At 40.4% G+C, this 24,343-nt stretch overlaps 1 long non-coding RNA gene across 4 annotated transcripts in view; it reads right to left on the bottom strand.

Moving 5' to 3' along the window:
- Positions 1 to 5,450: 5,450 nt before the first annotated feature.
- LOC141988239 (uncharacterized) overlaps positions 5,451 to 24,343 on the bottom strand; it is a 289,482-nt gene continuing 270,589 nt past the window's right edge. For 2 of the 4 annotated variants that reach the window (XR_012639709.1, XR_012639710.1), the window contains exons 3-4: positions 6,620 to 6,791; positions 5,454 to 6,036 (exon numbers count right to left, since the gene is read on the bottom strand). This is a non-coding gene — a long non-coding RNA (uncharacterized LOC141988239). Of the gene's footprint in view, positions 6,037 to 6,619; positions 6,792 to 24,343 lie in introns of all 4 variants that reach the window. The other 2 variants (XR_012639707.1, XR_012639708.1) reach the window with 2 other exon arrangements.

A 24,343-nucleotide genomic window follows, 5' to 3' on the forward strand; every position in this document is an offset into this window, starting at 1 on the left:
CCCCCATTGGTGTGAATTCAAGCCTTACTTGCCAATGTCTTAACTTTATTGACTTGTGTCAGAACAGATAATAGGCAAGACTTCCATTTGGGATCTTCCTGTTTCAATGATACATTTTTAATAAAAAGAAAAGGAGTACTTGTGGCACCTTAGAGACTAACAAATTTATTTGAGCATAAGCTTTCGGGAGCTACAGCTCACTTCATCAGATGCATTCTGATGAAGTGAGCTGTAGCTCACGAAAGCTTATGCTCAAATAAATTGGTTAGTCTCTAAGGTGCCACAAGTACTCCTTTTCTTTTTGCGAATACAGACTAACACAGTTGCTACTCTGAAACCTGACATTTTTAATAGTTGTTTTTTATTACCAATTCATTGAGAAATCCTTTTGAGTAGAAATAAGCTTTTTTAACATGAAATTAATTTCAAGCTATATTTCACAGTTAGTGTATTTGGATGTAGAAAGACCAATAAGAGAGGATACAAGTTATGTATGATGGAAACACTAAATATTGACTTATCGTCCATAAAGACTGAAATATTTTCTTTTGTATAGCCTTAAAATAAAGGTAAAGTAGATGAAGAATCTTAGTGGCCTTTTTTATGTGGTGACCTGTAAAAAGGGAATGTAGTTTTAATTCAAATATAAGAGGTCAGTTTTTAACTGCATAAATTCCAGAAATGCTAAAAATGTGCAAAATATCAGCTTCCAATATCTAACATTTTTGCAGCAAAACAGACTCTGGGTTTATAGGAAGAAACAGTATCATGAATAACTCATCACTGTGGATGATATTTTATTCATTATTTGATAGTCCTTAGGGGGTCTCACCAGTCTTGAACCTACAGAAAATGTTAATTTCTTTGCTATAGGTCCATGTATCTTGTATACAACACTGAGATAGGAACTTCTTCTGACCATTTCTTCCTGTTTTTCATAAAATATATATAATACTTTGATTTGTCTAGAGATTTATTTTTCCCTGCTTGTAAAAGTCCTCTTATGATCATGAAAACAGACTCTGGAAAAACAACCAATCTGGTATATATTGGTCAAATTTTCAAAAATATAATGTAACCATAATAATTGTGCATACATGCATAAACCCATCATTATTCTTTTGAATTCATAATATTTATAAAGTATTTTCTCTGTACCCTCAAATTACTCTGAGCGACTTAGTTTGTGGTAAAAATAATCAGAACAGTAAAATAACCCACATTAAACTAAAATACTGAAGGTAGTAAATAGAACAATCATGATGGTTAAAATAAATAGAATCTTTGCCATAAAATAGTTTGCTGTTTGATCTCCCTGGAAATAATAAAAGCCCCAATCATGTAAGCTTGGATGCATGGGTTTGCCCAGATAGAACAATGTGCCCACATCTGAGCCCCCATCATACAAATAAGGCCTTGTTGAAACTCTACAGTTCAGAATATTTATTTTAGAAATTTTCTGGTGGTAGTGCAGAAAAAAAATATACATGAGCCATTTTGAGGATGTAATCAAATACCTATTATTACAATGACAGCAGAGAAATGTCTTGATTTTAAAAAAAATGGTGGGACCAATTCTCCATTTCTCTGCATCATGTGTAGTCAGAAAATTAGGTCCAATAATTTTTTAAAAAAGCATTCACAATGCTGTACAAGACAAAAATAAGGCCCTAATACTGCAAATTATTAGTAGGGACATGTGAAATTTTATACCTATGAGTAGTTCTACTGGCTACAGTGGTACTACTCCTGGGTGCAAAGTTATGCAGGACTGGGGCCTAAATCAGTCCCTGCTCCAAAGATCTTACAAAACAATACCTAGGTGCAAATCAAACAACAAAGACAAAAATACCAACAGGGCACTGAACATACATAATATATGAAAGGCATCCTTCTAATGTATATTTTAGTCAGAAGAAATCTTAACACACATTGTAGTGGTTCTCATTACAAAAAAATCAGCAAAGTGGGGAGCGAGGGAGGGAAGGGGAAGGAAAATGACAATACGCTCTAAAGAAAGAAAAACAAAAGATTTGAAAATTATTGCACCAAAATATTTCATTTGATGCCATTATAGAAAGCACAAATTAAAAAACACTGGGGCACACGCTCAGTTGGTGTAAATCAGTGTAGCTCCATTGACTTCAAAGGAGCAATGCAGATTTATAGCAGGTGACAATCTGGCCCATTGTCCATATTTATAGACTCCTCCACTCCCATCTCCCAGCGACAGAATTACAGACTGTGAATGAAACTCCAAGTACACCAGCTCTTCCAGCCACTAACTCCAAAGAATAGCACTAATTTAATTCCCTGTCAGCTTTGACATGTATTGTAAAAAGAAGTCAACTAATTGGTCAGAATAATAACAGAAACTTTATTGTCCCACTTAATTTGGTATATTCAATAATAAAATAATTTCAGTTCTTCCTTAATTTATCTAAGGGATGATAAAGAATAAAAATCTTTCTTCAGGAAACTGTAGTTTGTATCATGATTGGAAAAACTAGTCCCAGTTTACTGAAACAAAATGAGGAACAATACTTATTTAGATCCCATAGTGGGACAAACCCTAAGTTCCTTATTTAGAGCCAGATTCTGGCCAGCCCCATACTAGTGCACCAGGAGGGGAAGGAGCAGGAAGTTGCCTCAGAACTTGTGTCCCTGCCTGACCAGGATCTCTTTGGCTTTCTGTCCCAAGCTAATGCACCTGCAGATGCTAGTTGCCTGAATGTGGCTGAGGCTCCAGTGGTGGTTTCAATGGGAGCTGCAGGATGCTCAGCACCTTTTAAAACCAGGCTATTAATCATGGCACATAAGTACGGACATAAGAATTTCATACCTGAATCAAAACCCATTGAAGTCTATCAGAGTCCAAACCCTTTAAATGCCTATTTTTGGAAGGCTTAGGGTATGTCTACAATATGAAATTAGGTCGAATTTATAGAAGTCGGTTTTGTAGAAAGCGTTTTTATACAGTCAATTGTGTGTGTCCCCACACAAATGCTCTAAGTGCATGTAGTCAGCGGAGTGTGTCCACAGTACCAAGGCAACCGTCAACTTCCGGAGTGTTTCACTGTGGGTAGCTATCCCACAGTTCCCGCAGTCTCCGCCGCCCATTTGAATTCTGGGTAGAAATCCCAGTGCCTGATGGGGCTAAAACATTGTCGTGGGTAGTTCTGCGTACATATTGTCAGGTCCCCCTTCCCTCCCTCCTTCCGTGAAAGCAAGGGCAGACAATCGTTTTGTGCCTTTTTTCTTGAGTTACCTGTGCAGACGCCAAACCACGGCAAGCATGGAGCCCGCTCAGCTCACTGTCACCGTATGTCTCCTGGGTGCTGGCAGACGTGGTCCTGCATTGCTACACAGCAGCAGTTTATTGCCTTTTGGCAGCAGACAGTGCAGTATGACTGGTAGCCGTCATCGACATAGTCCAGGGTGCTCTTTTAACCGACCTCGATGAGGTCAGGGGTGCCTGGGCAAACATGGGAGTGACTCAGCCAGGTCATTTCCCTTTTAAGTTTCGTCTCCTGGCGATTCAGTCCTACCGGCAGTGCACTGTCTTTTAATCAGCAGCCAGCAGAAGATGGTCAGCAGTCATACTACACCGTCTTCTGCCAAGCACCCAGGAGATGACGACGGCTAGCGGTCGTACTGCACAGTCTGCTGCCAGCAAGATGTATAAAGATAGATGAAGTGGATCAAAACAAGAAATAGACCAGATTTGTTTTGTATTGATTTTCTCCTCCCTCCCTCTGTGAAATCAATGGCCTGCTAAACCCAGTTTTGAGTTCTATCCTTGAGGTTTTGAGTTCTTGAGGTTCTTGAGATTTTGAGGGGGCCATTCTGTTTCTCGCAAAGCCACCCCCTTTGTTGATTTTAATTCCCTGTAAGCCAACTCTGTAAGCCATGTCGTCAGTTGCCCCTCTCTCCGTCCGGGCAACGGCAGACAATCGTTCCACGCCTTTTTTCTGTGTAGATGCCATACCATGGCACGAATGGAGCCTGCTCAGATCACTTTGGCAATTAGGAGCACATTAAACACCACACGCATTATCCAGCAGTATATGCAGCACCAGAACCTGGCAAAGCGAAACCGGGCGAGTAGGCGACGTTAGCGCAGTGACGAGAGTGATGAGGACATGGACACAGACTTCTCTCAAAGCACGGGCCCTGGCAATGCGGGCACCATGGTGCTAATGGGGCAGGTTCATGCGGTGGAACGCCGATTCTGGGCTCAGGAAACAAGCACAGACTGGTGGGACCACATAGTGTTGCAGGTCTGGGACAATTCCCAGTGGCTGTGAAACTTTCGCATGCGTAAGGGCACTTTCATGGAACTTTGTGACTTGCTTTCCCCTGCCCTGAGGCATAAGAATACCAAGATGAGAGCAGCCCTCACAGTTGAGAAGCGAGTGGCGATAGCCCTGTGGAAGCTTGCAACGCCAGACAGCTACCGGTCAGTTGGGAATCAATTTGGAGTGGGCAAATCTACTGTTGGGGCTGCTGTGATGCAAGTAGCCCACACAATCAAAGATCTGCTGATATCAAGGGTAGTGACCCTGGGAAATGTGCAGGTCATAGTGGATGGCTTTGCTGCAATGGGATTCCCTAACTGTGGTGAGGCCATAGACGGAACCCATATCCCTATCTTGGCACCGGAGCACCAAGCCAGAGAGTACATAAACTGCAAGGGGTACTTTTCAATAGTGCTGCAAGCACTGGTGGATCAAAAGGGACGTTTCACCAACATCAACATGGGATGGCCGGGAAAGGTACATGATGCTTGCATCTTCAGGAACTCTGGTCTGTTTCAAAAGCTGCAGGAAGGGACTTTATTCCCAGACCAGAAAATAACCATTGGGGATGTTGAAATGACTATAGTTGTCCTTGGGGACCCAGCCTACCCCTTAATGCCCTGGCTCATGAAGCCGTACACAGGCAGCCTGGACAGTAGTCAGGAGCTGTTCAGCTCCAGGCTGAGCAAGTGCAGAATGGTGGTAGAATGTGCATTTGGATGTTTAAAAGTGCGCTGGTGCAGTTTACTGACTCAGTTAGACCTCAGCCAAACCAATATTTCCACTGTTATTACTGCTTGCTGTGCGATCCACAATATCTGTGAGAGTAAGGGGGAGATGTTTGTGGCGGGGTGGGAGGTTGAGGCAAATTGCCTGGCTGCTGGTTACGCACAGCCAGACACCAGGGCGGTTAGAAGAGCACAGGAGGGCGCGGTACGCATCAGAGAAGCTTTGAAAACCAGTTTCATGACTGGACAGGCTACGGTGTGAAAGTTCCGTTTGTTTCTCCTTGATGAAACTCCCTGCCCCTTGGTTTACTCTACTTCCCTGTAAGCTAACCACCCTCCCCTCCTCCCTTCAATCACCGCTTGCAGAGGCAATAAAGTCATTGTTGCTTCACATTCATGCATTCTTTATTAATTCATCACACAAATAGGGGGATAACTACCAAGGTAGCCCAGGAGGGGTGGTGGAGGAGGGAAGGACAAGGCCACACAGCACTTTAAAAGTTTAAAACTTTAAAACTTATTGAATGCCAGCCTTCTGTTGCTTGGGCAATCCTCTGGGGTGGAGTGGCTGGGTGGCTAGAGGCCCCCCCACCGCGTTCTTGGGCGTCTGGGTGAGGAGGCTATGGAACTTGGGGAGGAGGGCGGTTGGTTACACAGGGGCTGTAGCGGCGGTCTGTGCTCCAGCTGCCTTTCCTGCAGCTCAACCATATGCTGGAGCATATTAGTTTGATCCTCCAGCAGCCTCAGCATTGAATCCTGCCTCCTCTCATCACGCTGCCGCCACCTTTCAGCTTCAGCCCTCTCTTCAGCCTGCCACCTCTCCTCCCGGTCATTTTGTGCTTTCCTGCACTCTGGCATTGTCTGCGTCCATGCATTCGTCTGTCCTCTGTCAGTGTGGGAGGACAGCATGAGCTCAGAGAACATTTCATCGCGAGTGCGTTTTTTTCGCCTTCTAATCTTTGCGAGCCTCTGGGAACGAGAAGATCCTGTGATCCTTGAAACACATGCAGCTGGTGGAGAAAAAAAAGGGACAGTGGTATTTAAAAAGACACATTTTATAGAACAATGGGTACACTCTTTCACGGTAAACCTTGCTGTTAACATTCCATACATAGAACATGTGCTTTCGTTCCAAGGTCGCATTTTGCCTCCCCCCAGCGTGTGGCTAGCCCCTTCCCCCCTCCCCCCCCCGTGGTTAACAGCGGGGAACATTTCTGTTCAGCTACAGGCAAACAGCCCAGCAGGAATGGGCACCTCTGAATGTCCCCTTAAGAAAAGCACCCTATTTCACCCAGGTGACCATGAATGATATCACTCTCCTGAGGATAACACAGAGAGATAAAGAACGGATGTTGTTTGAATGCCAGCAAACATACACTGCAATGCTTTGTTCTACAATGATTCCCAAGTACGTGCTACTGGCCTGGAGTGGTAAAGTGTCCTACCATGGTGGATGGAATAAGGCTGCCCTCCCCAGAAACCTTTTGCAAAGGCTTGGGAGTACATCCAGGAGAGCCGCGAATGCCAGGGCAAATTAATCATTAAAAATGCTTACTTTTAAACCATGTATAGCATTTTAAAAGGTACTCTCACCAGAGGTCCCTTCTCCACCTGGCGGGTCCGGGAGGGTTTGGAGGGGTACTGGCTCCAGGTCCAGGGTGAGAAACAGTTCCTGACTGTCGAGAAAACTGGTTTCTCTGCTTGCTTGCTGTGAGCTATCTTCCTCGTATTTCCAATTCCAGAGCACCATTTAAAGAATATAACTCTTTAAAAAGAGTGACAAGGATTAATAGGTGGAGAGAATTCTAAACAAAGTAGTAAAATCTGCCTATATGTGACTGATTCTCTATCACTATGGGCTTCTGAATATAACCACAACAGTTTGCACTTTTCTATAGGTTATTTTAGTTTATAGAAAGCACTCTACTAAGAAACATTATAGTTATTCATCTTCATGGCCTGGATTTGAACTATGTAAAGTCTCTTTTACAAGACTCTGAACTAGATTTTTGGAAAAGTAAGGAGAAGGCACATGGTTAAGACTAACCTCTAGGATTGGTGCAGGTTAGAGAATTCTGTGGGCAATATGAATGTTGCTTTCTAGCCATTATTACCTTGGCCAGTGCTGCTCGTTACTTTAATTTGATGCTATACCCACTTTAATTCAATTTTTAACAACAATTTTAACTACTATGGGCCCAATTCTCTTGGGCATTATGGCCACTTTTTGCCTTACTGCCAGCATCATCTTACACTCTCCATTTAGACATGTTTTTATTACCAAGTATTTAGAAATGCATGTTTAATTACAACACATCAGTATTAACACTGATCCCAAATATATACTAGTCTTTTGTCAGTAATCTAAAAAAAACCTGTGTGAACTTAACACAAAAGCCTTCTGAAAAGAGAAGTTAATTATATAAAGACACTTCAGTGGCACATATTGATCAGCCTCAAACGTAAGTCCACAGATATAATTTTAACATAAATCACAGTGTTCTATACTTTTCATATTAAAATTACAGATACATTATTCTCAGGAAACAGCAACAATAAGTAAATTACCAAAAAAGTTCTGTCAGTAGATAAAGATATTACATGATATAATTCCCACCTAAAAGCATCCATTAAAAGAGACTAGTTATATTCAAAAATCAAGATAACCAAAATGATACATTAAGAAACAACAAGCTATGGGTCAGAGTGAACAGCTGTAGTATTGGGATGAATTATGCATTTCTCTGTACTTGATAAGAATAATGAGTTTATTATGGCAGTATGCAATTTATAGTGTCCTTAACTATTCATTTCCTTGCTCCTAAGTGTTTGGATTTTGTGAATGATATAATAGGTAAGTACATTGTTTTTTCATCTTTATTTATTTAGGGTCAGATCTTCTGCTTGTATAAATGTATGTAGCTCCACTAACTTCAATGGAGCAAGCTGGTTAACACTAGCTGAGGATATGGCTCTTACATATTTACATAAACAAATATCTATCTAGGAACCTACACAACTTGTCATACATTAAATATACAATTGTAGAAGTACAAAGTTAAGTAAACCAAGCAGCCTTCCCAAAATTAAGAATAAATAAACTCCAGCCCAGCCACAAATATCAGCCCGGCATACACATCCCAGCCTTCAAATTACATCAAAAAGCCAGAGAAACGAGATAACCTTCGTAGTGTTCTGTGAAGATCAATAGACCTAATTTTAAGGTTTAACCCTTTGCTATCACTTAGAAAAACTTCTGATTTTTTGAATGAAGTTCTCTTTTTGGTTTTGGAATATACTAAGACATAACAATTAATAGCAGAGTGCAGTAGAAAAAGTGTGTGTATGCAATGGGCCTGAAATATGGTTGCCACCAGTACTATAGCCTCACTGCTTTCTCACTTACACAAGTGAGAATCAGGAGTCACTTCCTCATTGAAGTTATGCCAGTGTAAAACCAAAGTAAGTGAAAACAAATTGGGTGTTATAACGCAGAAGTTCTTTGTTATTTATATATTAATTCATCGTTTTGTATTGTCGTGCTGTTGGTTTTACTGTTTGTCTTCAGACACAAGGAACAAAACAATTTCAATAGTTTACATTTTCCCCAGAATTGACAATGCCCCTTCATCTACCATGACATCATTGCCTCTCATGATCTTTCACAAGTATCATAGACAGCATCAATACTCCACATCAGCTCTTTGGGGCCACTACTGACACCTGCCCTTTGTGTCTTAAAGCTACTGTTGCCATGTCCTCTGGTGAAACAGACTCAACTCAGAAAACCCTAAAGTACTGAGGGAGAGGGCAAAACAAAGAAAGTTACAAACATTTTTTGTGCAGGAATTCCTGAAAATCTCAGCAAAACACAATATAGCCTGATATGAGCACTTTTTAAATCCATCACGCTGACTGAACACATGTACAATGCCTCTTACACTTGTGTGACTCCACTGGATTCAGTGGAGTTACTCTTGATCTACAAAGGTGCAGTAAGGTGAGAATAAGACCCGCACGGAAATTTTGCAATCAACAGTATCCTCTCTAGAATCTGATGTGGGAACTAGTGCAAAACATTTGACACCATTAGAAAACCAGACCAACAGCAGGGGCAAGTTAAAAAAAATGCAATATTAAAAAAATACCAGGGATTTAAATTGTTTCATAAAAGCAGTGGCAAAATGACATGAGATACATGACCCAGACACGAAAACTTAGACAGAGATAGAAATGCAAGAGGCACTAATTTAAGAATTCAGTGGCTGACACTGAAGGTAAAGATCTAATTTTCCATAAAAATGGGAAGGAGTATAATAGTTGGACTCTACAAGAGAATGATAACTCTGTTTGCCCTGACAGAGGGTACGGAAGTCTCACGTGAAGCCAGCCCAAGGGAATCTCTGCCGACAATGGTGGGATTATGCAGTGTTGTTGTAGGTCTCTTGGTCTCAGGATATTCAATAAGGTAATATCTTTTATTGGACCAACTTCTGAAGCAGAGCTCTGGGTAAGCTTGAAAACATTCCTCTCTCACCAATAGAAGTTGGTCCAATAAAAGATGTCACTCACTCACCTGGTCTCTGATATTGTGGTGGTATTGTCACATTTGTAGAATTAACCCCATCTTTCCTGAATTATAACCATATACAAAATGCATCACTCAAGCAGTTCCTAGGTATTGGAGAGGGTTTCCCAAATATTCAAAAGGAAGAGATAGTGAAATCCAAATCCAAAGCCAAATGCTAGTGATGCTTCAAGATCTCATCCTATGGACCCACAAAAGGAGAAAGGAACTGATGAAAATTGAAAACTATTAGATATATTAGAAGAGTGGTTCTCAACCAGGAGTATGTGTACACCTAGGGGTATACAGAGGTCTTCCAGGGGGTACATCAACTCATCTTGATATTTGCCTGGTTTTACACCAGGCTACATGAAAAGCACTAGCCAAGTCAGTACAACCTTAAATTTCATACAGACCATGACTTATTTATTCTGCTCTATAGACGATATGAGTAGTTCTCAAACTGTGAGCGAGTTCACTTGAAAGGGTTTGTCAGGGCCAGTGTTAGACTAGCTGGGGCCCAGGGCAGAAAGTCCAAGCCCAAGGCCCCGCCACATGTGGCTGAAGCCAAAGCACGAGTTTTTAAGTGAGGTGAACCTTGGGGTAGGCAAGACAAATCAGACTCCTGAAAGGGGTAGAGTAGTCTGGGATGGTCGAGAGCCACTGCATTAGAACATAGGGTTACCAGACAGGATCAAAATGGATCAACGTAGTCCAGCAGCCTGTCTCTGACAGCGGCCAGTATCAGCTGCTTCAGAGGAAGGTGCTAGAAATCTTGCAATCGACAATAATGACATCAGGGAAACTTTCTCCTTATCCTCAATAGTTAGTGGTTGGCTTAGAGGTTGTCCAATCCAAAACCCTGGTCTATTTTTAAGTATTTATTATTGTAACTCTGGATCTTCTTGTTATCCATAGGAATATTATAATTCATGTTAATTCAGGTTTGTAAACGGCTTTGAGATTCTCTCAGGAAAGGTATTCATCGAGAAGTGATGTCTATAAGAGCTGCAGGCCTCAGCATGTCTGAGAACACTTTAAATTAGGGGCCTTAATGTGGGTTTAGGAGGCAAATTTTAGACACCCCCATTTGAAAATGTTGGGCTAATACTTTGTTCAAAAATGAAAAGCACAACAGGTAAATGTTTGCTTGGGAGCAAAGAGAAAGAAATTGCTGGGGGCACGAGTGAGATGCTATTCATCTACACTTACACTTCCATCTTTGTTTCTGACACAGTTTTCTTCTTTCTCTCCATCCCCTCACTTCGTTGAAAAATTATTTTTTTTTGAGTGGGCCTTGAAACCTATTTCCCCGTTTGCTGAAGAGTCAACAAATCACAAATATTTGTGATGACAAATGGTGGAAACCACCCACCCACCCACCGATCCATCATCTACTAATGCAACAATGAGAGGAAAAATATTACAGGCTCACTTTTTCTAGAGTTCTGAATACTAATGGTGATGGCTGCTTTTTGCTTAATACTTACTGACAAATCTATGACAAGATACACCCTCATTGTTATTAGGCCACACCCATGACTACTCCAAACTTCATGGGGGCAGTGAGTAGAGAATTTAGATTCCGCTGGTCCCAAGGCCCAGACCCTTTCCCCTTGACCTAAAGAAGGAGCTTCTCTATCTATTAGCAGTATGAGCCTATGGTGCAAGGCTGAGAAATTCTAATTCCATTCAGTAGAGGCAGTTGCATGTATATACATTTGCCACCTTATTAGAGCACCATATGCATCTTTCACTGGTGCTCTTTTATACTATATTCTTACAAGTGGAGGAAGCCCTTTGCCTCTGTTTGAAATCAGTGCCCAGCTAGCTGGGTTTCCAAACCATGCCCATATACTGGGCCATGCATTTACACTTCTTTGCTAAATTCAACTTAAGAAAAGCATTTCCCTTTGTGTGTATACAATCTCAGGTCAAGAAAACAACCAGTATGTTTAAGTACCAAAAATCAGTTGAGATCAGAGTATAGTTTTCCACAATCACAATAAATCCCAGAAGTTTATAAAAGGCTCAGTAAAATACTGTGCTGATAGCTACCCCCAAACAGTTGATTAATGGGCAAATATTTACTCGAAACCTTGCAGAATGAAAAGGGGAGGTGGGGAAACCAGGTTGCATTGGAAATAAGCGTGACACTGTATGGGAGATATTTATGATATTGTTGAGTTTGACGTGCCATGTAAGGTATCTGCAAAAATGTTATAATTTGCCAAATATGATCATCTTGTTTATATGTTTGTATCACCTGTATATTTTGAGTTATAGATATGTATGGTATATCTGTATTTCCAAACTTGTGCTGTGTTTCTGGGTGACATTCCCAGACAGATTGGCATCGGCACTGCCTAGCCTGTTTGATGGCCCATCAAGGGCTATCAGTGGTGCAACGAACACAATAAAAGACCAGGGATTACACCGTATGAGTCAGCAAGACATGTAGGGGCATGCTGGTGGACAGAACTCTAAGGTTTTTCCATGCCATGCGTGGTGCAGCTTGTGTTTGGGACACAGGAAGTAGAAGCCACATGGCAAAAGAATATAAAAGGCAGCTGCAACTTCTCCATTTTGTCTTCAATCCTGCTTCTTGTCTTCAATCCTGCTTCTTGCCTCTGGAGTGACTTTTCTACAGACTGAAGCTGTGAACAAAGTACTGAATGACTCATCCAAGCTATGGATGCATCCAGAGGGACTTTCAAGCTAGCAAACTCACCAATACTGCTAAGAACCTGATACATGGACTTTGAGTCTTTGTATGTATGTGACTGCTTTACTATTTAACAACTCTCTGCTTGTTCTCTTTTTTTTTTTCTGTTTGTGACTGGTTGGGAAGTTTAACTTCTGTGACACCTACCAGTCTTGGGAATATCTGCTCTCTTATTTGCAGCCTGCCCTGAACTTGGCATTTCCATTGAGGGCTACCCCAAGCACCCTATGCCACAATAAGTACAAGAAAATATTTACTATAGAATTCAGCAGGAATGTTATCATTATGACTCCTACCAGTCTGATCTATTTAAAATGAAAGATGCAATCTATGTGTGATATGGAAAACAGAACAAAGGGTTGGTCATTTATATTCTATTAAGATATTCCTTTAAAGTTACCATGAAGAGTAATACTGCTATTTTGTTAATTACTACTCATTTGTTAATAGATGTGGTAGTTTTCATCTCTGCTTTTTGGACATTATTATATCCCATCAGGGTTTCAGATCATCTGTTTGATGGAGTTAACAATAGTAAGCAAAAATCTCAGTAAAGTATTTATTTTACTCAGTTGTTAATTAGGCTATTTTCAAAGCACTCTCACTGATGCTTGTCCTGATAAGTAGGACTTTTTAGGGAACATACCACTGCAACTTCAGCCTGTTGGTGACAAAGCTTCTGCTGGGGGAGCTGATACTTCCTTCATCACCCCTCCATAACATCTCTCCCTTCTTTCCAAAGATACTCCTTTCCTTTATTGATGGCATACTGTTTGTTTTCTTAAGTCATTTGGAAGGTATGTTTCTATAGTACATATGATATAATTTGCCTGGCACACTTAATCATTGTCATTTGTACGACTGCTGAATTCATGCCAAGTTGGTGTAAAACACTGCCATTCTGATCTGGTAACATTTTACAGCTACTTTGCATGGGTGCGAGTGACTACATAAGGTGCAGGGCAACAATCATATGCCCAGTATTGTTGTCTTTTAGTTGTCTGTGCAACAGCAGAATTGCCTGGTGGTGGCAATAGTGAGTTTATATTCTCATTGTTTGTCATTTTTTATTTTATAGTGTTGAAGTGTGCTCAGCACTTAACGTGAAAAGTGTACAACCTCTCTATATACACACACATGAAATGAACTTATTTTTATTATTTTAATCTTCAACTTTCCATTTCCTATAGTTTTTAGTTAGCCAGGAGGTAAATTTCAGTAACAGTACATGCAGCATTTCATCTTCTGGAAAGTTCAGTATTAAACAATACATTTCTTAATGAGAGAACTACACAGTTAATTACATATGAACAAATCAAATGCACAGTCTTACTGTAGAGCAGTAATCACTCAGTTGATCAAGAAATCTACTACATCCATAACTTTTGTGAAGGTGTACATGTATGCACTGTAGACTTTGGCTGGACCAAAAGAGATGAGAGAAATAACTAGCTAATTCAGAGACAGAGTCTTTCTAATACCAAATCCATATCTCCCAAAGTGGTCCAGAAGATACACAACCCAACCCAACCTGCCCCCCCCCCCCCCCCCCGCTAACACGCACACCCACACACCATCTCTGGCTACTACACAAAAGACACAAATCAATTCTAAGTGTTCACCTCTTTTGACCATAGGTTTGGACCACCTTATCATAACTTCGGTAGATAGATAACTGTAGAGGAAGGTGGACATGGGCTGGGAGGAGTGGCGTTAAAGAAAATTCTAAGGGGATCTTTCCTCTCTTTTGGCTGTTGGTCTGAAGTTTGTTACCCTTATGCACATGTATGCACTTTTCTCAAGAAACATTTTCTGCTTCCCCTGTATTGTCATGGCTTCAACACTGGGGAAATCTCTCCCCATTGCACTAGTACTGATGAAGCTCTATTGTGCTAGCAGCAGTAGAAAAACTGTTGTCCAGCTCTGCTTTGTTGAATTAAATGGCAAACAAGGAAACATGGCTCCCACAAAGAGATCTAACTCCTGGCTGCCTCCCTTGAAAAATGAGTAGGACCCTGTGATGCTTAAAATCACAATCTCTGTGGCCCCTTGTTAGTAACAGAATGTACCAGCCACATCAATATTGCAGACATCCACAGAAATAACCACTAAAAAGAAGGGAAGAGATGGGGGTGAGGGGGCGGGAATCAAGAACTTTGCTCTTCCCTGCACCAGCTTTGCTGAATTTGGCCTAATGCAATGAAACTTACTGTGACAGAAAAATGTAAGAATGGGTAAGGGGATGTCACAGATATACAAAAAATTAAAAAAGGGGTCATGAAATGGAAAATTCTGCCAAAGCAAAGTCTCCCAAACTCCAGATCAAATAAAGACAGCAGCATATGTTAGAGAAATGGTTGAATTTTCAGCCAAAGGTCTGTCACAGTATGCAGGAACTCAAATACATACAAAAATATGAAAATACTTTATTACTACAAGGGTATCATTATTCTTTATGATAGGTGAATTATTGTGACAACATCCAAAAATTGCTCTGGGCCCTGAATACTATCAGCACTGATATTGTCAAGGTGTCTGCAAAAACCCAGTGGAGAAGCAGAGTGCTCTGGGGAATGTTACAAAACTAGACTACATGTGACATGGCCAATTTTGGCAGAACAATTACTTCTCATAGTTTCAATTCAAAAGAAGTACAGAAGGGGTCTAAAGGAGCCTTTTCACCTTGAAAGAACAGAGGAAAATATTTTGGAGAATAGATGGGGGAAAGTGCTAGTCATTACCAGTTCACAGATTGACACTTGTGCTTTCTATAATGATATCAATGTTTTTTTAAGATGTGCTTCAGGATAAAAGCCTAAGGCCTGATTCTGCTCTCTTTAAGTCAATGGAAGATTTGCCATTTACTTCAAAGGGAACAGAGTTGTCCCACATTAGATGCAACAAGTGCCTGATTCACCTCCAGCTGCAGTCAGTGGTAGACTTCTCATTGACTTTAATAAGAGTTGGATTAGATCTCAAAGGAGCTGTATGTGTTCACTGCAAACTTTTCACTTTTTTTCATGTACAAATATTTAGAAAGAAGGAGATCAACCTGTGTCACAAAGTTCAGGTTTTGAGATACAAAGTTTTGGTTCAGGGCCATCTGCTGTTAAACAAGAGGCAAGGCTTCTGTTATCTATTGTTTTAGATACATATCAAATCCAGAGTTTTTAGGATAAGGGATAGGTGAATAGGTTTTGATGAAATAAATATCTGTACCTTTGTCTAAAACTTGAGCCTAATCTGACATTCCCCCAAAAATGTGTCCAACAGTTTCTTTCTTTCATTGCTTTTCATTTATGTCTTACTGCACTTCTGGGTTCCAGATGGACCAAAAAGCAGAAGTGCTAAAATGCACCAAGAAAGCATGTGTGCAGGATTTGCAGACCCTAAGTGTTCAGTAAATATCCAAATCAAATCTCAGAACTTTCTAAACTTCAGCCATCCCTGCTTAAAATAATCTCTGATCCACCTTTGTTGTGTGATGTAACTTGCAAAAATATAAATAACTATCCATTGGAACTGCTCTGCCAGGGACAGCAGCTTGGAGCTTCCAGACAAGAGGCCCTGCCCTCCCATGAATCCATGAAGATTTCAGGCCTGCACCTGGAGTTTGCACTTCAAATGCCAAAGCCACTGGTCAGAAGGGTTCCAAAGAAATGCCAGGAGATACACCTCAAGCTCTTTAAATCCTACCGGCTGATTTCCTGCAGGAGGGGGCAATCAGGTTCTAAATGTGGAGAACATCTTATACTGTAGTATGAGGAAGTTGAAAGGAACTGTGTGTCTGCATTACAATAACCTGATTTATACATATGATGGGGGAGCAATGAAAACAGGAAAACCAAGGCCAAATTCTGGTCACTATCTTCAGTGGATTTACCCTGGATTTACCCTGACCTAAACACTATTAAAATCTGGTCCTAAGTTTCCTAACTTGTCAAACCAGTGGGGAGGGATGTAGCTGTGTGATTCCCACTAAAACCAGTGGTAATTCTGCAGCAACCCTCTGCTTTAACTCTGCAAATGCACCGCTGCATTGGTGCTTGCACCTATTTATTTCTTTTTTTAGAGAGAAAAAACCCAGAAGTTTTTCAGCTGTAACTGGAGCCCCCTCAAAGCTATGAAAAATTTATCTTGCTTACTATTGCATCAGTATCATCTTGGGCACTGAACTTCTCAGATCTCACAAGACCAGTGAGGTCAGAGCTGGTCAGTATTTGGATGGGAAACTATCAAGTAAAGAAAAAGGCTGATACAGGAAATTGGGTTTGTAATTCAATTGGTGTTGCTCTTGCCTCTGAGTCAATACTAAATTAATGCTCTGATCACAGGGTGACTCCAGCATTAAATCCAGTCTTTGCCTCATTTTCCCATCTGGAGTCTGATACATAAGCCAAAAACAAAACAGGATCCAAAATCAGCTGGGTCTTTGGCTACTTCATCACAGGCTCTCCCAAATGGGTTTCAACCAGCTTCCCAACCCAATTGTAATATGGAATCAGTTAAAGAAGGCAGGGAACTTCCTTTCTCCCCAACCTGAGACCCTGGAAGAAAGCTTATACTTGCAGTGGGTTTGCAGCAGACACTGCTTTAGTGACCAGGGTGACTTCCTCCACCACAGTGGAAAGTATCCAAACAAAACCTGAACCCACATACATAAATGATTTTCCCTGTCCAAGGTTTCTTCCTCTTCAGTCCCTCAGTTCTGCTGTCCCTATCAGGTCTGTCCCAGAGAGACCCATAATCAGCAGCTACCACTCTTCTCAACGTCTTTCTCCATCATGATAGAGAAGAAGGTTTATATAGCAGGCCTTAAGTTTCTGCCCAAGTTAGCATAATGCAGGAACAGATGCCTATCCTTAAAGGGCCCATACACCCTATTATATCCCACTATGGTTTTGGGAACAGTGTGTTGCTGGAGTTGTAGGCCAAATATTGCTCTCATAAACACTGACAAAAATCCACAATAATTCCATTGACTTCAGTGGAGATACTACACTTTACACCAATGTAACAGACCAAGATCTGACCTGATACTGTTTGGATGAGGAGTAAAATGAAGATCTTGACAACTTACACTTTTTGTAGTCTGGGGCTGTTAATTTAAATGTCCAGGCCAAATTCTAATGCACAATTACAATTTGCTACGTAAATTTGAGTTTCCACTGGATACTGTATACTTCTTCACTTCCTTGTCCTAAGCTTTTAGTAACAAGGGCTGGAATAGTAGCCATGGAATTAGTATGTAGTTTGCCTTATATCCTGTCCATGTGATGGGGATATTGTGTCTCTTTAAATCCATGCATACTTCATCTGCATAAACACTGTTTATTCAGGATTCCTGCAGGCTGTGTGTAAATTTCACTTTAGCGGTTTTTATTGGTATTCAAAGAGAAGAGGGTTTTCACTGACATGCCATTCTGAGCCTTCGTCCCCTTACAGCCTTTCTGTTCCAGTGGCTACAGTCACAGAGGTCAGAGCAAACAGCTTCCTTTTTAAGTCAAAGCCTAGGCAGCAAGGTGTGCAAAGAGCTAGCTTAACCTCTCTACATATCAAGTATGTCATTCCATTTATGCTTAGCTTCCAGCATCAAGCTGGTGAATGAGAGTACGAAAGAAACTGCCCTCAAGCCAAGGTCTCCACACACCTCTCCTGAAGAGTGCTGTTGTCACAATGCCACCATGCCAGATTCCCCCCCCCCCCCAGGTGTTTGTTAATAGCATGGCTAAAGGTTCAAAGGAGGTTTGATTGCAATTTTTGTTTGGTAAGGATCAGAATTTTACTATTTTACAATAAAAAGACCCACTTCCTCTCATTGCCCCCAGTTGAGTCAGATATAAGCAGAGCATAATCTATGCCTCCTCGTCACAAGAGCTCTCTAGCACCAAGACAACAAATTCAAAGGCCCTGTATGAATCTTATTCTTCCACCAACCACTGGTATTGCTTCTGTGTTATGTAACAATTCAACCTCTCATCGTGACTTGACTAAAATCTGCTACATTTGACTATCCTGTCAGTAACGCATTTTTTTGGCACTTGAAGTCAGATACCAATCACAGTGTATGGTGTTATTGTACAGTTGACTCACACTAGCAAACCCCAGGACATATTTGTGTGTAAAAACTTTATATTGATCTGGTTTCATTAGGACAGGTGAAATGGTAGGAGCACTGTGTTTCAGGCTGAATTTTAAAGGGATACTGCTGCATAGTTTTTGTTACATTGTTATAGGGTTACATTGTTGCCATGCTTGCCAGTGTGTATAATACTTTGTAGCTTCAAAATAATAAAATTATATGCACATCCTCTTATTTTCCCATTAAAACTGTCATATTTTTATTTGTTTTCCCCCCTCTATTTTCAACAGGACTATGTGGTAACAACCACACTGAATAATATTAATCAGTTATTCCTTGAAACACCACTGTGAGGTGGGTAAAATTATCTACATTATCCACATCGTGATATTAATTAAGGAAGATAGGTGGAGACCAAGCCCACACAGCAAGCCAGTGGCAGGAGCTGAGATTAGAACTCTGGCTGTAGTTCCCCAATGTGGTTTGATTTTGGCTACTACTTTGTTCCCTGGCATCTTCAATAATGTTAGTTCATTTTTAGGAAGAGTGATTGCCAATTAACTTTTTATGCATCTGCTGCCTGACAGGCTAGCTTGTTCTGCTGCAAAGGTTTGTGTAGGTCCTATATAAACATTGGTTTATTTTTTGAAAAAAATCACTTCAAAAGAATTTAGGGTTTTAAATATGAATGATAAAAGAGCAAGAGTTGGAATCCAAGGGTCAATACTCCTCACTAGATTTTAGGAGTCTATTCCTCTTTCCCCACTCCCAGCATGGGTGAAAGTTACCCTGGTGCAGCAGGACTGTACAAGACCTATGCAGCTGTCATAAATATAAAGGGAAGGCTAACCACCTTTAAATCCCTCCTGGCCAGAGGAAAAAACCCTTTCACCTGTAAAGGGTTAAGAAGCTAAAGATAACCTCGCTGGCACCTGACCAAAATGACCAACGAGGAGACAAAATTCTTTAAAAGCTGGCGGGGGGGGGGGGGGGAACAAAGGGTTCTCTCTGTCTGTGTGTTTTTTCTTTTGCCAGGACAAGAGCAGGAATGCAGGTCAGAATGCCTGTAAAGGGTTAATAAGCAATCTAGTTAGATATGCGTTAGTTTCTGTTTTGTTTAAATGGCTGATAAAATAAGTAGCGCTGAATGGAATGTATATTCCTGTTTTTGTGTCTTTTTGTAACTTAAGGTTTTGCCTAGAGGGATTCTCTATGTTTTGAATCTGATTACCCTGTAAGGTATTTACCATCCTGATTTTACAGAGGTGATTCTTTTACTTTTTCTTCAATTAAAATTCTTCTTTTAAGAACCTGATTGCTTTTTCCTTGTTCCTAAGATCCAAGGGTTTGGGTCTGTGTTCACCTATGCAAATTGGTGAGGATATTTATCAAGCCTTCTCCAGGAAAGGGGGTGTAGGGCTTGGGGGGAAAGACGTTTCCAAGTGGGCTCTTTCCCGGTTATATTTTGTTAGACGCTTGGTGGTGGCAGCAATAAGGTCCAGGGACAAAAGGTAAAATAGTTTGTACCTTGGGGAAGTTTTAATCTAAGCTGGTAAAAATAAGCTTAGAGGGTTTTTCATGCAGGTCCCCACATCTGTACCCTAGAGTTCAGAGTGGGGAAGGAACCTTGACAGCAGCCTTTAAGCTTCTTCTTAAACTTTATTTTGAATTTCACCTGACTAAAGTAATTTCCACTGGATTCAACAGGAGTTAATCATATCCTCAGGATGTAAGAAAAAGGGCCTGAAAAATGTCTTGGTGTCCAATATGGCGCTTAAACTGTTTTGGAGCATCACTGAAATATGGAGACAATCTAAGGACAAAATGTTGAGTCCTTAATGAGAATATCCCATTTTCCCCTCACGCCACATTAACTGCTATTTTTTTCAGCTATCTTGGGATAATCTTATTGTGTGACAGGAGCTCAGGGACGTACTCAATGCCAGACTGAGGTGAAGGAGCATGACTAGGAGGCAAGGAGAGTAAATAATCAAGCAGGCAGTTAGATATACATTCAATCAGGGGCTCATCCAAATCCCATTGAAATCAATGGAAAGATTTATATCCAGTTCTCTCATTGAATCAAGCCTCTAGTGACACATGAAGCAACAGTATTTACAGTTAGACTTAAGCTACTTCTGTGGTTTTGTGGAATGTGTGCTCTAAACGGAAACATTTTACTCTTCCTAAACTTCTTCAAAACTCTTGGTTTAGATCTTTATTAATTCAATGCATGATACACTGACAATCCACAAAAAGGGCCTAATAATCTTGACAAAATGGACTTTTAAAAAACCAGGATCCAGTCTCTCCTCAAATTTGGAGAATTCGTAGCAAATTAAACAATTTTGTCTGCTGCCAGCAGAAACAATTTTGATGGCATGTCTTTTTAGAAACCCAGAAGAAGGTGGCAACAAGCCAGGGTAAAAATTAAATGGCAGTATAATCCTCCAAGGAAGATAGTTAGATATTTCTTTTAATGGAAACTTTGTTTTCCAGACTGCATGCACTTTATGCACAAACACCAACAACATCTGCTGCTGCTGGTAACAGCTGACCTCTTAATCATGAGCTACTCATTTCAGAATGACTGCAGGCTGTTAGAAGAAAAGTCTTCTTGAGAAGTCTCTTTAGCAACAAGACTGAAAATAAACAATCATCTTTTACCTTCCATTTTCACAGGAAATACAATAAGCCTATAGATATGAAAATCAGTCAATGCCTACAGCGAACACCACATCAAACCAACAGGAGGAAGATAGCCTGACTTCCTCTGCTCTGTTCTATGAGAATTTTGCCATCATTCAGTATCTTTGTTTTTCAGTCTAGATTTGTCCAATCAGGATAATTTTTCCCCTTCATTTTCATGCCATTTGTCTTACGGTTTGAACTCCAGAAGTTTTATTATTGTTACTTGATTACTGGCACCTGTTTTCTGCCATAGTTCTAAAGCTGTGTGTTTCTGGCCTCGCTGTTTCCTTTGTTTGAAGGCTGGATTATCAATTGTTTGGCAAAGCTGGATCTAGGCATGTGGCAAATGTGCTGCTGCACAGAGATCTATACTTTTAGGGACCCTGCTTTGTTAAGGACCCCAGGCAGCATGTACCCTATTCAGTGATGCATTAGGACCTCTGCACATCTTAAAGGATGAACTATGAGGGCCTAAACATTCTTCCACTTTCCAAAGTCTCTCCCCCACATATCCATTTTCTAACTGATGAAAACCTTCAATCCATGTTCTTTGTATCTAATAAGGAACTAGATTTCAGACTAGGGGCCTTCAGAAATGATTAGAGTGCTGACTCTCTACTTCCCTAATTTGCGGAACTCCTCCCATACCCACTTAATGACTCACTCAGCTATCAAATCCTCCCATCCTTATATATGCTGTGTGTGTGTTTCAGAAGTCAGCCTGAGGCACTGCATGTCTTACATTGCAAAAGGTCCTGAGCAGTGTAAGCCACTGAACGATAGAATAGATTGGCACTATCCTAGATGTGCTTCAAACCAGGCAGAGCTGGAGGAGCTCTGATCCCTGTACTCCACACTTTGCTATAAAATTTGGTGGTGTTTGAGCTGCCTGGCCTTCTTGTTGGCTCCAACCATGAAGTCAGAGTGATAGAAGAGATGTAGGGCCCACTTTTCAGAGATGCTGATCACCCATAGTTAGTTATTTTGAAAAATGTATCTCTACTTTCTTCCTGATCACTACAGGAGCGGGAGAGAAGACTTATTAGATCCTCTTTCTGCCTTTACATAAGTGAGATGAAGGGAAAGAAAAGTTTTGCTGTCATCTTCCCAAGAATGATGAATGAAGAAAAGGAGCCAGGCCAGCACTGTTAGCAATGGATAGGTTCAGGTTTGGTAAATCAAATGTCTTACATAAAATCTTAGTCTGCAAAAGAGAAGAGTGAGGGGGAGATTTGATAGCAGCCTTCAACTACCTGAAGTGGGGTTCTGAAGAGGATGGAGCTCGCTGTTCTCAGTGGTGGCAGATGACAGAACAAGAAGCAATGGTCTAAAGTTGCAGTGGGGGAGGTCTAGGTTGGATATTAGGAAAAACTATTTCACTAGAAGGGTGGTGAAGCACTGGAATGGGTTACCTAGGGAGATGGTGGAATCTCCATCCTTAGACGTTTTTAAGGCCCGGCTTGATAAAGCCCTGGCTGAGATGATTTAGTTGTGATTGGTCCTGCTTTGAGCAGGGCATTGGACTAGATGACCTCCTGAGGTCTCTTCCAACCCTAATCTTTATGAATCTGCTATAAATGTATGATTTCTGAATCCAGGATCTTTCAAATTCTGAAGTTTATGATTTGGATATATTCATGATCCTAATCGCTGTATTGTGAGGTTTTTTTTGCCTTACTCTAAGAAAATTACTAGAACTGGTTGAATTGTTTTGGCTGGAACAGTTTTCCCATCAACAAATGCAGTTTCCCCAAAAATCAAATCATTGTGGGAGCATGTCGATTTCAACAACATTTTGGATGGAAAAAAGCTGAAATAAATGTTTTGACTTTCTTGTTCTCTCAATAATCATCAAAAAGTTTCATTTAGATAATAAATGATTTCATCCTGATAAAGCCAAAATGAAACATTTTCACTCCATCATTTTGATTCATTTGACTTTTATAGTTAAATGTTAACTTTAACATGATATATATAGTTAATATATTTTATATTATATAATGTTTCCACATTGTCAAAAATGATTTAACATTATTGAAATGAAATATTTAAATGGTTCCAAATATGGTTTTGGAACATGATGGAGAGTATTAATTTTTGTTCTGCAGGAAATTGCAATATTTTGTCTTTTCATTCTGATTTGGAACAAATTTTGAAATGTTAGCATTTTCCACAGAACAAAAATTCTATTTTCCAACCAGCTCTGAGCATTGCTGTAAAGAAGAACTAAAATATGTAGATCAGTGATGGGCAGGAGACAGCAAATCTCTGATTATGTGTATAATCCGAATGTGGATATTCTTGCTACTTTTAGAACTTGGGACAATTGATATTTCTCCCTAACAGAAGATTGACCAGCTGATTATGAAACATTTATTTCTATTTTCTCTGGTTAGTAACATATTGAAAAAAAACAAAAGCTATCTTCTACTTCCTCTTCCACTGAGCCCTTTATTTTTCCTTGCCAAAACATTGTTCAGTTATATAATCTGACCTCCATTTATTTTAACTGGTGATACAGAGCTTAATTTTGTGCAACTCTTCGATATATTTTTCTGGTTTGTTAGACTGTTTGCCTAGTAAATATTCTAGCCTGGGATTTTCAAATGATCCTGAGTATCTACCTACCTGGGAGACTACCTCTCTCCCATGACATACTGTCAGAACAGAGGTCAGCAAAAGCACTTGCACTAGATCCCCCTCATTATAAGAGAGAGGGGGCTGCCAACAGTGTTTTCTATGAGGGCCCCAGGACTTTGAAACATACTCTCCCTTTTAGTCTGGAATAGCCTAATTGGTGACCTACCAGGCACACTGCAAGAGCCATTGGATAGAGGTTTTGGAAAAGGCTGAGAGTATGTTCCCAGAGACAATTCGGATGGAAAGGAGCTCTTTTTGTAGCTGATTGCCTGGCTGGCTGAGCTGCGTTAATTTGTTCCTGTTTAAATATTTGTTTTTCTTAGATGCTGTTGTACGTATTTTGCTATTGTAAAATTAATTGTCAGGGCTCCTAGAGGTTTTGTATAGATTTTTTTTTACTATTACTTAAATACAAACAAACAATAAATAAGGGAGTTTTAGTGGGATTGGGGTGCCTAACTACCTTAGTCTCTTTTGGAAAACTCAGCTCTAATTTCCTCAGTATCATCATGAATGGCTACTATAATGAAGGGTTGCATTGCTCTGCAAAGCTATTACCATGTGATGCTGTAACTTTCTCCTTCCTGTTATGAAAAAAAAAGATCATGCACA

Source organism: Natator depressus, chromosome 5 (assembly GCF_965152275.1).
Source record: "Natator depressus isolate rNatDep1 chromosome 5, rNatDep2.hap1, whole genome shotgun sequence".
Classification (NCBI taxonomy): Eukaryota; Metazoa; Chordata; order Testudines; family Cheloniidae; genus Natator; species Natator depressus.